General features: G+C 41.4%; 1 long non-coding RNA gene across 1 annotated transcript in view; it reads left to right on the top strand.

Annotated features, from left to right (window-relative positions):
- The window catches only part of LOC129059446 (uncharacterized), a 40490-nt gene that overhangs the window by 12290 nt on the left and 15290 nt on the right, over positions 1-12910 (top strand). The window contains exons 2-3 of the long non-coding RNA XR_008525348.2: positions 2062-2719; positions 6005-6057. This is a non-coding gene — a long non-coding RNA (uncharacterized LOC129059446). The remainder of the gene's footprint in view (positions 1-2061; positions 2720-6004; positions 6058-12910) is intronic.

Genomic DNA, 12910 nt, shown 5'->3' on the forward strand with positions numbered 1-12910 from the left:
CTAAAATACAACAGGGACCTGTTGGAATGCATCTAAATTCCAAAGGTCATGTGGATACGTCCTCAAATCTTTTGTTTCTGTTTTAAAATGACAGTGATGGTAAATATTTATTGTTGACTGTGTATCATTGCCCTACATTTTTTATGTGAGTCAACTATTTTAATAATTACAAGAATCTTAAAGGAAAGTGCCATTGGTAGAGTCCCGTTTTACAGATGGAAAAATTGAGATGAAAGAGATTAAGTAACTTAGCCAAGGTTACAGGCAACTATGCAGTAGAGGTGAGTCAGCCCATCTTCCAGAAACCCTGAGCATCTTCCCTTCTAAACTTGAAAGTGTTTAGTTTCTTCAACTAAGGGCATAACCGGGTCAGTCAGGATGTATTTGAGCACATGAAAGGGCAGCAAAACACATCTCTTTGCTTTGATTTCTGTAGAAACATGTCCCCTGTGTTAAGTGGTGACAAGCCGTGTGGGGGTTTTGCTCAGGCGACAGGCTGGAAATGCATGTGTGGCAGGCGGGCTTGTGAGATCACATCCGAAGCTGGCTGGACTCAGTTCAGTCCTTTGGAGTGTTGATTCAGATGAGGGGGAGAAGAGGCAAACCCCTCTTCTTTGGCTTAGAAGATTACGGATCTGTAACTTCAAAAGCTGTTTGCAATTTTATATTCGCGTCTCGCTGCCAAGGTGCTTGTCTTATCTGCACTCTGCTGGCTGGGGCCCTTGTGAGTAAGCTGGGCGGTTTCCTCCTGCATTTGGAAGGAAGTTGCAGGGGCAAGAAGGGGGGTGGGTGGTGGAGAGGTGAGTGTGGCTGAGAGGATGACACCAGCGGAAACAAGGGAAATAGGCTGGGAGGAGGGCCAGAAGAGCAGGGTGTGTGAGAGTGAACTCAGGGAGAGGAGAGGAAAGGCTCTTTCCTAGTCTGTGCTGATCTGGGAGGACACACCATCTAAACAGGAAGAGCACAGAACAGAGATTTGTCAGACAGACCTGCTTGGGGTTCTTGCTCGCTGGTTTTAAGGCTTTGTGACCTTGGTCAATTTACTAAACCTCTTTGGCCCACCTTCCCCTTCTGTACTGTTTGCTGTATGGTCTGTTTTTTGCTAAGCTCAGGTGGTAATGTTGCCCTCAATACTCCATGCCCAGCTTGTTACAGAAGGAAGAATGCTGGTCTAGGAGACAGGAGATCTGGGTGGATTTTCTGTCCTTACTCTTCATCAGCTCTCTGACTCTGGGCAAGACTAAGAACTTCTGTGACCCCCAGTTTCTTAATCAGTCAAGTGGCTATAATAATACATACCCTTTTAACTTCACAAGGTTTCTGGGATGCTCAAAGAAGATCAGGTGTTTGAAAAGATTTTGTAAACCTAAAAGGATTATACGTTGAGCTGTTCTAGATGCTGGGTAAAAGGTGCGACTGAACACACAGTACTGGTGGACTGCTGGGTTCTCACTCAGGGATGGCAGAAAGGTTTCAATTTGTGAGCCAGCCACTCTCATTGACTGGGAGTGGCTGCCTGGACCTCCTGAGCTTTGGCTGGGTTCTGAGGGAAAGAGTGCTCATGTTGATTATTAATGTCTGTCATGGACAAAGGCGTAGGGGAAGTGGTTCTTGGATTGTGTGTTTGCTCTTTCTGCTCCAGCCTAGTGATTTCTAAATTTGGTTGCTCATTTAGATTCTCCTGGTAAAAATGCCCCATCAGGCAGATTTCCCATTTCATAGGCCTGGATGTGACCTGGGGTGAAGGCAAGGAATCTTCATTTTTAAAATAAAGCTTTCCTTGCTGGTTATTTGATAGTTGTGCAGATGTGGAGAGGTGGGGCAGGCATATAGTCACATGGGAGCTCTGGGTAAGTCTCATGGAGCTCCGAGCTTTGGAAGAATGGAGCACAGAAGGGTTAAGTAACTTTTCTAGACATGGTCGTAAGTTTAAAAAATGTAGATCAGGCCTGTGGTTTCTAGTAGGTTGCCTAACTCTTTCTTCATTAAACAAATGGGTTGTATTGTCTGTTATGATTCTCCCACTGGCTTCAGGCCTGATCATTTTTCCTTGTGGTTCAGACAGCTGCTCCAAAAGAGTCAGATGCTGAGATCCATTGTCCACCCTGGTTTCTGCTCTGAATCGACATCAGTTTGCAACTAGTAGTTTCATAAATCAAGAAAAAGAAGAAGGGTAAATTAATGACCGTGTTAACTGAGGGGCTCTGAAATTTCTGCTTTACATGTACTCATTTTGAATTTCTCTTTTATTATAATGAACTTGCAAACACAGCATTGCAATAGTATATGCACCTCCCAAAGATGCTGGGAAACAGCTGATCTTTCACCATTTGAGGACAGTTTGTGCCTGCAAGTGGCAGAGGTGCAGGAGGAGACAAATAAAAGGGATGCCTACATCCTATTTCCGTGAATTTCTGTCCTCTGAGCTGAAAGACAATTGACAAGTTGGCTGATAAGACCTTGAAGAAAGAAGATATTTTAAAACTTTAATTGAAAATCCCCATTCCTTCTCATTCAAGAAGCAAAAGAAGAAACTATAATGATGGACACTCTGGTGCTAGTATCAGTCATTTTGATCACAAGACGTGGACCAGCCCACCTTGGAGCTCACTGTGGTGGTGGCCTGGTCCTAACGCAAGTCCTAATGGAGCTCTTGGAACTGGCTGTAGCCTTTGCTGAGCAGGAGCAACTATGTCTCTGGTTCTTAAGGATTAAAAAGGTAAGGTTGCAGTTCTGGATGCTGGCATTACTTCAGGGCAACACACACACACACACACACACACACACATACACACGCTCAGTACTGTAAGTCATCCTTTCTCTCGTATGGGAAGATGTGTACTTTTTTTTTTTTTTTTCTTGAGATGAAGCCAAACTGAAGAAAAAAGAACAGAAAAAAGAATCACAGGCCCACAGCTTACATGTCATTCATACAGGCAGGATTCAGGGCCTCGGCTTCTGCCAAAAGAAAAAGACATTCTACACCCCTATTTCTTAATAATACATAACGATTTCTACAACAGCAAATGCTTTTAACTCTGCCCGCATCTCTGCTCTATGAGCCTTGAAGCCATTGGAGTTTGAGACCTGTGAGTTGGACCTTTGTCTGCCTGTACTTTCTGAGAACCCATGTAAGAATGAATACACACACATACACACACACACACAAGCACAAAAAACAACAAACAGCAAAGCATTCTGACATGAAACTCTTGGTGCCCATTTCTCTGAGGCAGTACATCATTTTAAAGCTTTTAATTTCTGGAGTAAGGAGTACATTAGTTGTGCCAAATGAATATTCAAATTGCAGATACTCCAGGATTTATGCTGATTCTAACTTTGAGGGTTGCACTTTTGAGTTTAATTTTGTCTTGTTTTAAGCATGGGATTGAGGGGAAATACAGGAGTGCACAAGTAGGCAAAAGGGCAGGCATGATTGATGGCCATAGAAAGTCCTGACAAATTTGTAGTCAATATTGTTTGTCTAGAGAGGCTTGTGTGACAAAAGAAGCGTCAGCAGCCACTGAAGTCTCATTCTTCAGGACCCAGCCCCCGAGTTAGAATAGGGGGCTTGAGTGAAATGCCTGTCATGCTTAATTGGAAAAATCACTCCAGATGAGTGAGAGAGGCTGACAGTTATGCATTACAGAGAGAATTTAGTGTGTCTTACAAGGTTGATACAGGCACCAAAAGTGACCAGCTTATAGCTTTTCCCTATTAGGAAGGCCACTGGAAGGATAAAACCCAAGAAAAGCAGCTACTTCTTGCTTCAGATTCACAAGTGCTTGTAAAAGACTTCCACCTTCATTACTTTCATTGTCACTCCGGTCTTTACCTCAATTCCTTTTTTTTTCTTAGGTTTTCATTCTGTCCTTGCTTTCTTAAATACCAGGGACAATTTCACTGGGCATACAGTGGAGAAAGGGAAACCATAGACTCTTACTCATTCTCTCTCTGTCTCACTCTTTCTCTATCCCTCTCTCTGTCTCTCTCTCTGAGTGTGAATGTTTGCCTGTCTTTGTGGAATTGGTAATGAACATTTCCAGCCATTGCTTCCAATGCACAAAGGCTAAACTCACTTTGTCATTTGATAATTTGTTTATCTGTCAGCATCTCTCACCCTGAAATGATGAGGCTTTGGGAGAGCTGTGGTTTCTCATCCAGGTGAAGTCTGAGAGCCTATGGTTCTATAAGGGCTAGAGAGTTTGAGAGGGGAGATGGATAACTTGTTCTCTGAGTCCTGGGAGCCCACTGTTTCAGGGCTAGCACCACCAACATTTGGATGCGTGGGTGCAATTTGGTCATGGGTCTCTTCAGTTTAATTTTCATCTTCCTGTTGGGTGTCTCAGCATTTGTCTCTGTAATCGCATAGATTTTTGAGAGGCTGAGGACAGCTGCTTTGGCTTGAAGCTTCTGAGCCTGTTTGGCCTCCAAGACTTCAGCCACCAAGTTGTTATACAGCAGTGCTTCCTTTGTGTTGTCCCTTGGTGATGTGTTGGGGCTGGTGGCATTTATGAGAAGGATGTGGCCTTAAAGACTGCTTAATTCCAAACTTGAATAATTCAGGCCATATCCTGAACTCAGTTTTACTGTTCATTTGGCCTGCCACCCTTAAAATTCTTTGATCCTCAGAAAGAATTTAAATTTGAGGCACTTATATTACTTCACATTTTGAGTGTGAAGAGACTATATGAATTTTTCATGTTACACTATTTCGAATTTGTGTAAAATATGGCCATATTAGAATATTCTATTGGGGTTTGTGACTGTTAACTCTTAAAATTCTTAAAAGTATAATCTAATTCATGGAGCTAAGTATCGTAAATCCTACTCATAGAAGTGTGAGTATAAATCTTTTGTAAATGAGTGGGTAAGCTAACAAGACTTGGAAAGTATTTTGAGGTAAATGTTAGGGCTATCATTAATATCTTTATATGGCACAGCCTGAAATGCCTCAGTAACAAATTAATTTAATTGAATTCAATAAAGATTTATTTAGTACCTACCAAGCACCAGCCCAGCAGAATAGTAGACATTGGAGCTACCACGAGGATCAGGAATTGAAGTCAGTGAATTGAACTCAAGGACCCAAGAATGGTAAACTCAAGCCAGCCATGTGTGACCTTTAACATTGCAGAATGTATTTATCTTATTCTCTTACCTTTTAAACTTATTCTTTCATGAAGAAACACATAACACTGCCAATTGAAGTGAGGAGAAATGTAAAAGTATTTCAGACATTTTTGAGAATGCCCAGCGACAGAATGGAAAGTCTCTATGAATTTTTTTGTTCAAGTTTTAAGCATAACACTTTTAATTTTCACTGTTGAGGCTGCATGCCACTTCCTAGCTGTGTGTCTTTGAGCAAGTCATTTAACCTGTCTGTGCCTTCATTTTCCCTTCTGTTAAAAATGAAGAAAATAAAAGTGACTATCACTAAGGGTTGTTTCAGGGATTAAGTGAGTTCACATTTGTTAAACTCTCAGAACATCCTGACATATTCTAAATATATGGTACACTACTTTCGATAAATAATATCTTTAAAAAATGTCCTCATCTTTTTTTTTTCTTGGTATTAGTATGTATAGTATGCTTACGCAATGGGATCTTTGTCTATGATATCGAAGTCTTTCAATGGCAGCTCAATTTTCATTGTCCAGAATGGCAGACATTCTGGTCATTGTCCAGAAAGTTTTAGAAGGTGGAATTTAATGTATTCTGAATACAGAACTCAATCCAGATATCAAATTGCCTTGGTAAGATTTACTTCTCTGGTTAAAGTATGATGCAGGTAAAGTTCCAATCCTGATTAATGCAGTTGTGGTCAAAGTTTAATTATATTTTGGAAATTTAGTATTTAAGTGGCATCTATCACTTAAATACTATCATAAATGCTGAGCCCCATGGTGGTATTGATGGACCTGAAAATATATGTTTTTTCCAGTGCTTTTACAAGAGAAAAAATGTAGCTAAAATGTTATTTCTCTATTCTATTTAAAATTAGGTTTCTTGGAAGAACTTTCATTTTCTGAAATAAACATCCCGTTGAGCCTGGTGGTATGTATAAATATGGATTCGCGAAATGTGGGTTTGCTTAAAAACAAGATATGCCCAACGAACTTTGCTTCCTTTTTTGATAGAATAGGGAGACTGGTGGGGAGGGGAAATTCCACAGACAAAATGTGTCTGGATTTCAGGAAGACGTTTGATAGAGTCTCTTATGACGTCCTTGTGGGAAAGATGAAGGTACATGAGCAGAGTGACAGTGAAGCTAGGAGGCTTCGTGGCCAGTTGGACAGGGATATGTGAAAGGCACTGAATTCCAGGTGGTGCCATTTGGGAGGGAGGCTTCAGGGCCGTCTGTGGACCTCACCTTTTTGGCCATCTTGACCTGAGGTTTGGATGATCTCAATAGTGAGGAAAAATTTAGAAACCAGAACAAATAAGAATATGAAGTTTAAAGTAAATAAAACCTTCATTTTAGTTCAGAACTTTAGTGTGCATTTGTGCTGGGGGAAGATCTTACTTTCTGTGGGAGAAACGCTGAGGGTTTTTGTTGGCTGTGGGCACCACACGAATGACCAATGTGATGCAACTGCTGTAAGAATTAGGGATGCCTTTTAATTAGAAATGATTTTGGTAATAAGGAGGCTGTAGTCTCACTATGCCCTGCTATAGTCAGACTACATTTAGGGAGTTGTTCAGTACCAGCTATCGCATTTCCATTTTGTGGGGAGAGTTGCTACACAGCTGGAGTGAACCCGGGTAGTGAAAGGCCTGAAAAGCGACTTAAACAAGGAACAGTTGAAGGACCTTGGGACAGTTTAGCTAGACAAGAGCAAGCTGGGAAAGTGGATTAGTGACCTGATATCTGGTTTCAAATATTTAAAGGAAGGTCAAGTAGAACAGGGAGCAAACTGCTGCATCCCTCCGCTACCAAATATGGGCTAACAGGAGTGATTTAAGCAATGAGAGCTATTAGATAATAGAATGATTTGCTCATTGTTTGGATGAATTTAAGGAGAGGGAACAGGAAGGCTGTTTAGGAAAGTTGTGGACCTCATATATCCGGAGGGCTAAAAGCATGGGCTTGGGAGCCGAGCAGATTGATGCTTGAGTTCTGGCTTTGCTAGTGGCTGAGTGACCTTGGGCAATGCATTTAATATTTCCATGACTCAAGTTTCTAATCTACACAATGCAGAAAATAATAGCACCTATCTCCTGAGGTGGTTGTGAGGATTTAAATTAAATAATTCATGTGAAATGCTTATATTACCTGGCATTGAGTTAATATTCAATAAATGACAGGTATTGCTATGACCAGTCCTGATGTGAGGGAGGGCTAAAGTAGATACTCTCCTTCCCAAATCTTATATTTCATATTTCTGATCAATGTAAGGATCAAAAAGGACAAATGTATCTAGGTCATAGCCCTAGAGAGCCTTTAATTGCTTTTTCCCCCTTTGTTCTACTCAGTGCTCCTTTCAACTTCTTGAGGCGAGCATCTCGGGGAAGAAGTGTCAATCTTCTTTTTCTCAAATACATGTCATTAAAAATAAAGTGGCAGTGTACTTGAGAAGGTGCGTTCCATTCTGAGGACCCAGGAAGTGTGCTTTTGCTCATGTTCTTGGGAAATGGTAATCATATTATGCAGAAAACCAGAAAAGGATATGCCTAAATTAAAATTGTGTCAGAGATTTTTATGCCTACGAATTTGTTATTGTTTCTATGCCTTGTATTAATATAATATGACTTGAATAAGTATTTAAATAATTGTGCAATTAAAAAGAATTATATTCATTGTTAGAGAAAAAAAGGCAAATGCAACAGAGGCAGCATAACCACACATTATGTTTTTATCCAACTTCCTGGTCGAATCCTGCCACGGTTTGCTGACAGTACACCCACGCCACATTTTTTGAGAGAAAAAACCATTTCCAGGAGCCTAGCTTTTCTTCATCCTTTCCCACAGCCACCTCCTGCCTCTAAAGTGCTTGAAGACACAGTAGGAAGGCACCAGAGGGCATTCTCAGACCGTCTATTTTCAAGGAAATACAGCTGGGAAGTACAAAACAATTCTCCACTTCGGCCAGTTTTGGATGAAGTGGTGGTTTCTAACACACACTCAGAAACACTTGGAGTCTGAAAGCTGCCATGCTAAATAAACTGCCGTTCAACCTTGGGGTATCAGCAGAGGCATTTGACTGAGTGACCCCAGTTCACAGGACAGTCAACGTTGTCCTCAGAAGCTGGGCAGGCAACATGGGCAAGCAGAGAAACCTGCCTGAAAATCCAGAGCTGTGGGGCTCTTGGTTCCAGCATTAACTGCTTTTTTGACTTTCAGCAAATTACTTTGTGCTCCAAATCTTAGTTTTCTCATCTATAAAAGGAAGATACGAAAGAATACATGAAGATCATTTTGAAGTCTAACTCTCAGTGGTTGAATTCCTTTCTTTTTTTACTCTCCCTCCCTTCCTTCCTTCCTGATTAAAGGAGAAACTGGGATATACTAATACTGTGTTTGGAGTAGGTCTGCTCTGACCTTCTAGTGCTGAAGAGACAGTCTCTGAGGATTGGCAATGCACACTGCTCATTGTCGAGTTGAAAGCTGAGCACTCAGGCTTTGAGTGGCTTTCAAGATTATTCAGGCTTTTCTGACTGGGGCATGCTTACCTTCTTAGTTGGAACAGCCATGGGACATATATAGTCTAGCATCTTGGAACATTGACTCTACACAAGAATTCTGGAGAAAAATATGACATTTTTAGTGTTAAATAGAGATATTATGGAACATAGGTTAAAATTTTGCATGCATTTTTACTGTGAAAAAAGACTTTAAAAATGTGGGATCTGTAATTGGATGCTTTGGGCTATACTTTTGTATCTCCTAAGATTAGAATTGTCTCTTTGTATTATTTGGAGTGTATTTGAGGGAAATTTTAGGAAAGCTTACCCCTTGGGGTACGTTTTGAATGTGTCTCAGGTGGGTTCCCTTGAAGCAGAGCCTGAGGCAAGCATTCAGCTGCATGCAATTCCCTGAGGGCATGGCATATTCTTTAGGGGGAAAAACCTACTAATAAGAGAGAGATGCAGGAGAGGAAAGGGCAAAGAGCTGTACAATGTTGTCTTCTCAAGGACTGTGATCTGATTCATTGTGTGCATGTGGGCGGGTTCTGATGAATAATTCACACCACAGAATTGACCCACCTTGAGGCAAGGGGGCTGGAATTTTGTACACCCATATCAGTTGGTCATTATTTACAGGTATCCATGGGTGAAGGCTGAAAGGCGACAGTCTTCAGTCAGGAGGCAATTCCCCAGAGAAAGGAACAGCTATAAGCTGTATGCAGTCATGGTGTGCTAGAGTCAGCTCATCACAGCTCACAAGTGCTGTGTGCACATCACTTCCCAAATGCCCTTTCTGTGACTTCACCCTGACAGCTTGCAGTCGGCCATGACGGAAGCATTACGTCATGAAAATCAACAAAAGCTACAAATCCCAGGCCTTCCACTCCACAGGCAGCCAGATGTTAAACGTTTACCAGCACGGCCCTGGCCAACCTTCTCTGCAGCGAGAGGCTGATGTCCTAGCTGGTGAAGGGGATCGGAGGAGGGCACCAACAGCATCTACTACATTGGAGTTACAGAGGATTTGCCCACAAATGATCTCCCCAACTAATTTGTCAGTTGGCAAAGCCATTCCTTTAGGGGTTGCCTTTCCTAGCTGGAAGAGGAGATGTGTATACTATTGAGAATCATAGAACCAAGAGTCCACCACACTCCAGTCAAAATGACTGATTATATTTTATAAGTGCAAGAGAAGGGCAGAGAGAAGGTGAGGAAAGGGTGTGTCATGGGAATTACCTGCAGTAAGGGGCAAGAAAGGGCTTATATTGCCTAAGGACAGAATTTAGAGTAGCATTGATGCTATAGTATTTTTTTGAAGATTTTTTTTCTCAGAATTTATTATTTAAAACTGCACTTGACTGAGATGATTGATAGCTAGACTTTTTATTGTAAAATATTTATTAAGGAAAATTTCAAATATACATAAAAATATATCTACAGCTAATGAAGAGTATAATAAACCCTCACTCCTCAGATTCCAAAATTATTAACTTATAGCCAATCTTGTTTCATTTATATCTCTACTCACTTCCTCTTGGGAGCATGGGAAGTTTTGGAGACTTAGTTAATTGGATACAAGTTGATTGTGGCTGGAAAAAAGCCAGAGGCTGGGTGTGGTAGCTTACGCCTGTAATCCCTGGACTTTGGGAGGCCGAGGCGGACAGTTGCTTGAGCCAGGAGTTTGAGACCAGCCTGGGCAACATGGTGAAACCCTGTCTTACTAAAAATACAAAAATTGGCCGGGCGCGGTGGCTCATGCCTGTAATCCCAGCACTTTGGGAGGCCAAGGCGGGTGGATCATGAAGTCAGGAGTTCAAGACCAGCCTGGCAAATATGGTGAAACCTCGTCTCCACTAAAACCACGAGAATCAGCTTGGCTTGGTGGCACGTGTATGTAGTCCCAGCTGCTCAGGAGGCTGAGGCAGGAGAAACGCTTGAACCCGAGAGGCGGAGGTTGCAGTGAGCCGAGACTGTGCCACTGCACTCCAACCTGGGTGACAGTGCGAGACTCCATCTCAAAAAACCAAACCAAACAAAAACCAAAAACAAACAAACAAATAAAAATGCAAAAATTAGCTGGGTGTGGTGGCGTGTGCCTATAGTCCCAGCTACTCGGGATGCTGAGGTAGAAGGAATACGCTTGAGCTCGAGAAGTCGAGGCTGCAGTGAGCCATGATTGTGCCACTGCACTCCTGCCTGGGTGATAGAGCAAGGCTCTGTCTCACAAAAAAGAAAGAAAGAAAAAAAAAGAGGCAGATTTGGGGAATTTACCAAGGACTGTGGGAAAGGATTTGGTAGATGGAAGACACAGCAGCTAATGGACCACTTTCCCTAACCTATTAGGATCTACTAGGAATCATTAGAAGATATATGAAATGCATTACATGAGACCTGTATTCTGATTAACCTCACAATTATTATCTCCAGCTCTTCCTAATATGAAGAACCAGTGATGAAAAGAAGAGTTACAAATTTCCTATAAAAGGAATTCAATACGTCTTTGCTCTCTGAATACTTCTTTTTCCCCTGGGCTTTCTCTCTTCAGGTAGACAAGAGAAAAATGTCAAGACAATTTCTGAGTACAAATTCTAAATGATATTCCATCCTAAAGCAAGGCTTGTTGCCACCATAACAAGATAAGAATCTTAATTCTTATTTGATGGGCAAAGAAATGTTATTAGAAAACAGAAGCAAGCTTGGACCTTCTTGTGACATGTACTTACAGTGATGGATTATGCCTATATACAATATTCATTTTTCTTTTTCTCTTTCCTTTCACAGTCTTTGTTGATTTGAGATAAGAGATGGCTTCTGACATTTTTCTAAGAATAACAGGTTTCCTTCTCTGCTTTCTGGCCATTCTACTTTCCCTCTTACTGGTTGCAATTCCAAGGATAACACACATGTGAGTGCTTGACAATCTGGAGTTGAAAGAAGTTGTTATGGGCCTCAGGAAGCACATGTTTGAAAAATCAATTAATTCATCTGAATTAATAAACTAGGGAAAGCTTGGTTCAGTCATAATATATTTATCACTAGAACCTTCTACCAAGGACATTTGGAAGTAGACAAATGACTTGAAAAATTAGAACATTGGGAGCTTCAGAAAGCCGGTGCTGAGGCAAGAGTAGACACAGCAGCAGAGAAACAGCTCTGTCTAGTTAATTGTCTAGCTAGTTTCTTCCTTTCTTTCTTTCTTTTTTTTTTTTTTTAAGACAGAGTCTCATTCTGTCACCAGGCTGGAGTGCAGTGGCACGATCTCAGCTCACTGCAACCTCTGCCTCCCAGGTTCAAGCGATTCTCCTGCCTCAGCCTCCTGAGTAGCTGACACTACAGGCTCGTGCCACCAACCCAGCTAATTTTTTTGTATTTTTAGTAGAGACGGGGTTTTACCATGTTGGCCAGGATGGTCTCGATCTCTTGACCTCGTGATCCACCTGCCTCGGCCTCCCAAAATGCTGGGATTACAGGCATTAGCCGCCGCACCTAGCCTTGTCTAGCTAGTTTCTAATAAAGTGGCTGAAGTGACTTTATTGGAACTGCCCAAGAAAGAGCCCTATCCCCTTTGTTCATGTGGGGAATCTGAGAAAGAAGCTCCCCGATGCTATAGACAAGTGCATGAGCTGTTTATTGACAGAGGGTTTTCACTTGCCAGTTGCATGGAAGAGGTTGTTGACAGGTTGTGGATAAAAGGCAGAAAATAAAAGAAAGCATTCTTTCCTAAGGGATGGTTATGAGTGAAGATTGGAAAAGGCTGTGCAAGCATCGATTCCTACAACTCATCTCTTCTAGCTAGTAAATCTTGAAGATGAATTTAAGTTTAAAATTGACCATAAGCTGGCTGAATTTCTGTTGAGGTTTTTCCACAGTTATTGGGAATCAGACTTAATTCTTTCGGTGGGTTTCTTGGCCTCTTTACTGGAATCCACTTTTCATTGTTTCTTTTTCACTGAAATGTCATCATGTGAAAGTAAAAACAATTTGCAATCAAGGTATATGAATATTTCTGACTTATCAAACAAAGAATAGTATTGAACATGTGCATGTATTTGTGTATATTAGCAGAAGTTGAACTTATTTTTTAAAATAGACTTCTCTAAAAAGACTTTTTTAGAGCAGTTTTAGGTTCATAGCAAAATTGGGAGGCATCCTATATATCCCTGCCCCCCCCACATGCATAGCTTCTGTCATTATTAACATCGCCCATTAGAATGGTACATTTCTTATAATTGATGAACCTACATCGATGCACCATAATCACCCAAAGTCCATGTTTAGACTA

Source organism: Pongo abelii, chromosome 4 (genome assembly GCF_028885655.2).
Source record: "Pongo abelii isolate AG06213 chromosome 4, NHGRI_mPonAbe1-v2.0_pri, whole genome shotgun sequence".
In the NCBI taxonomy this organism is placed as follows: Eukaryota; Metazoa; Chordata; class Mammalia; order Primates; family Hominidae; genus Pongo; species Pongo abelii.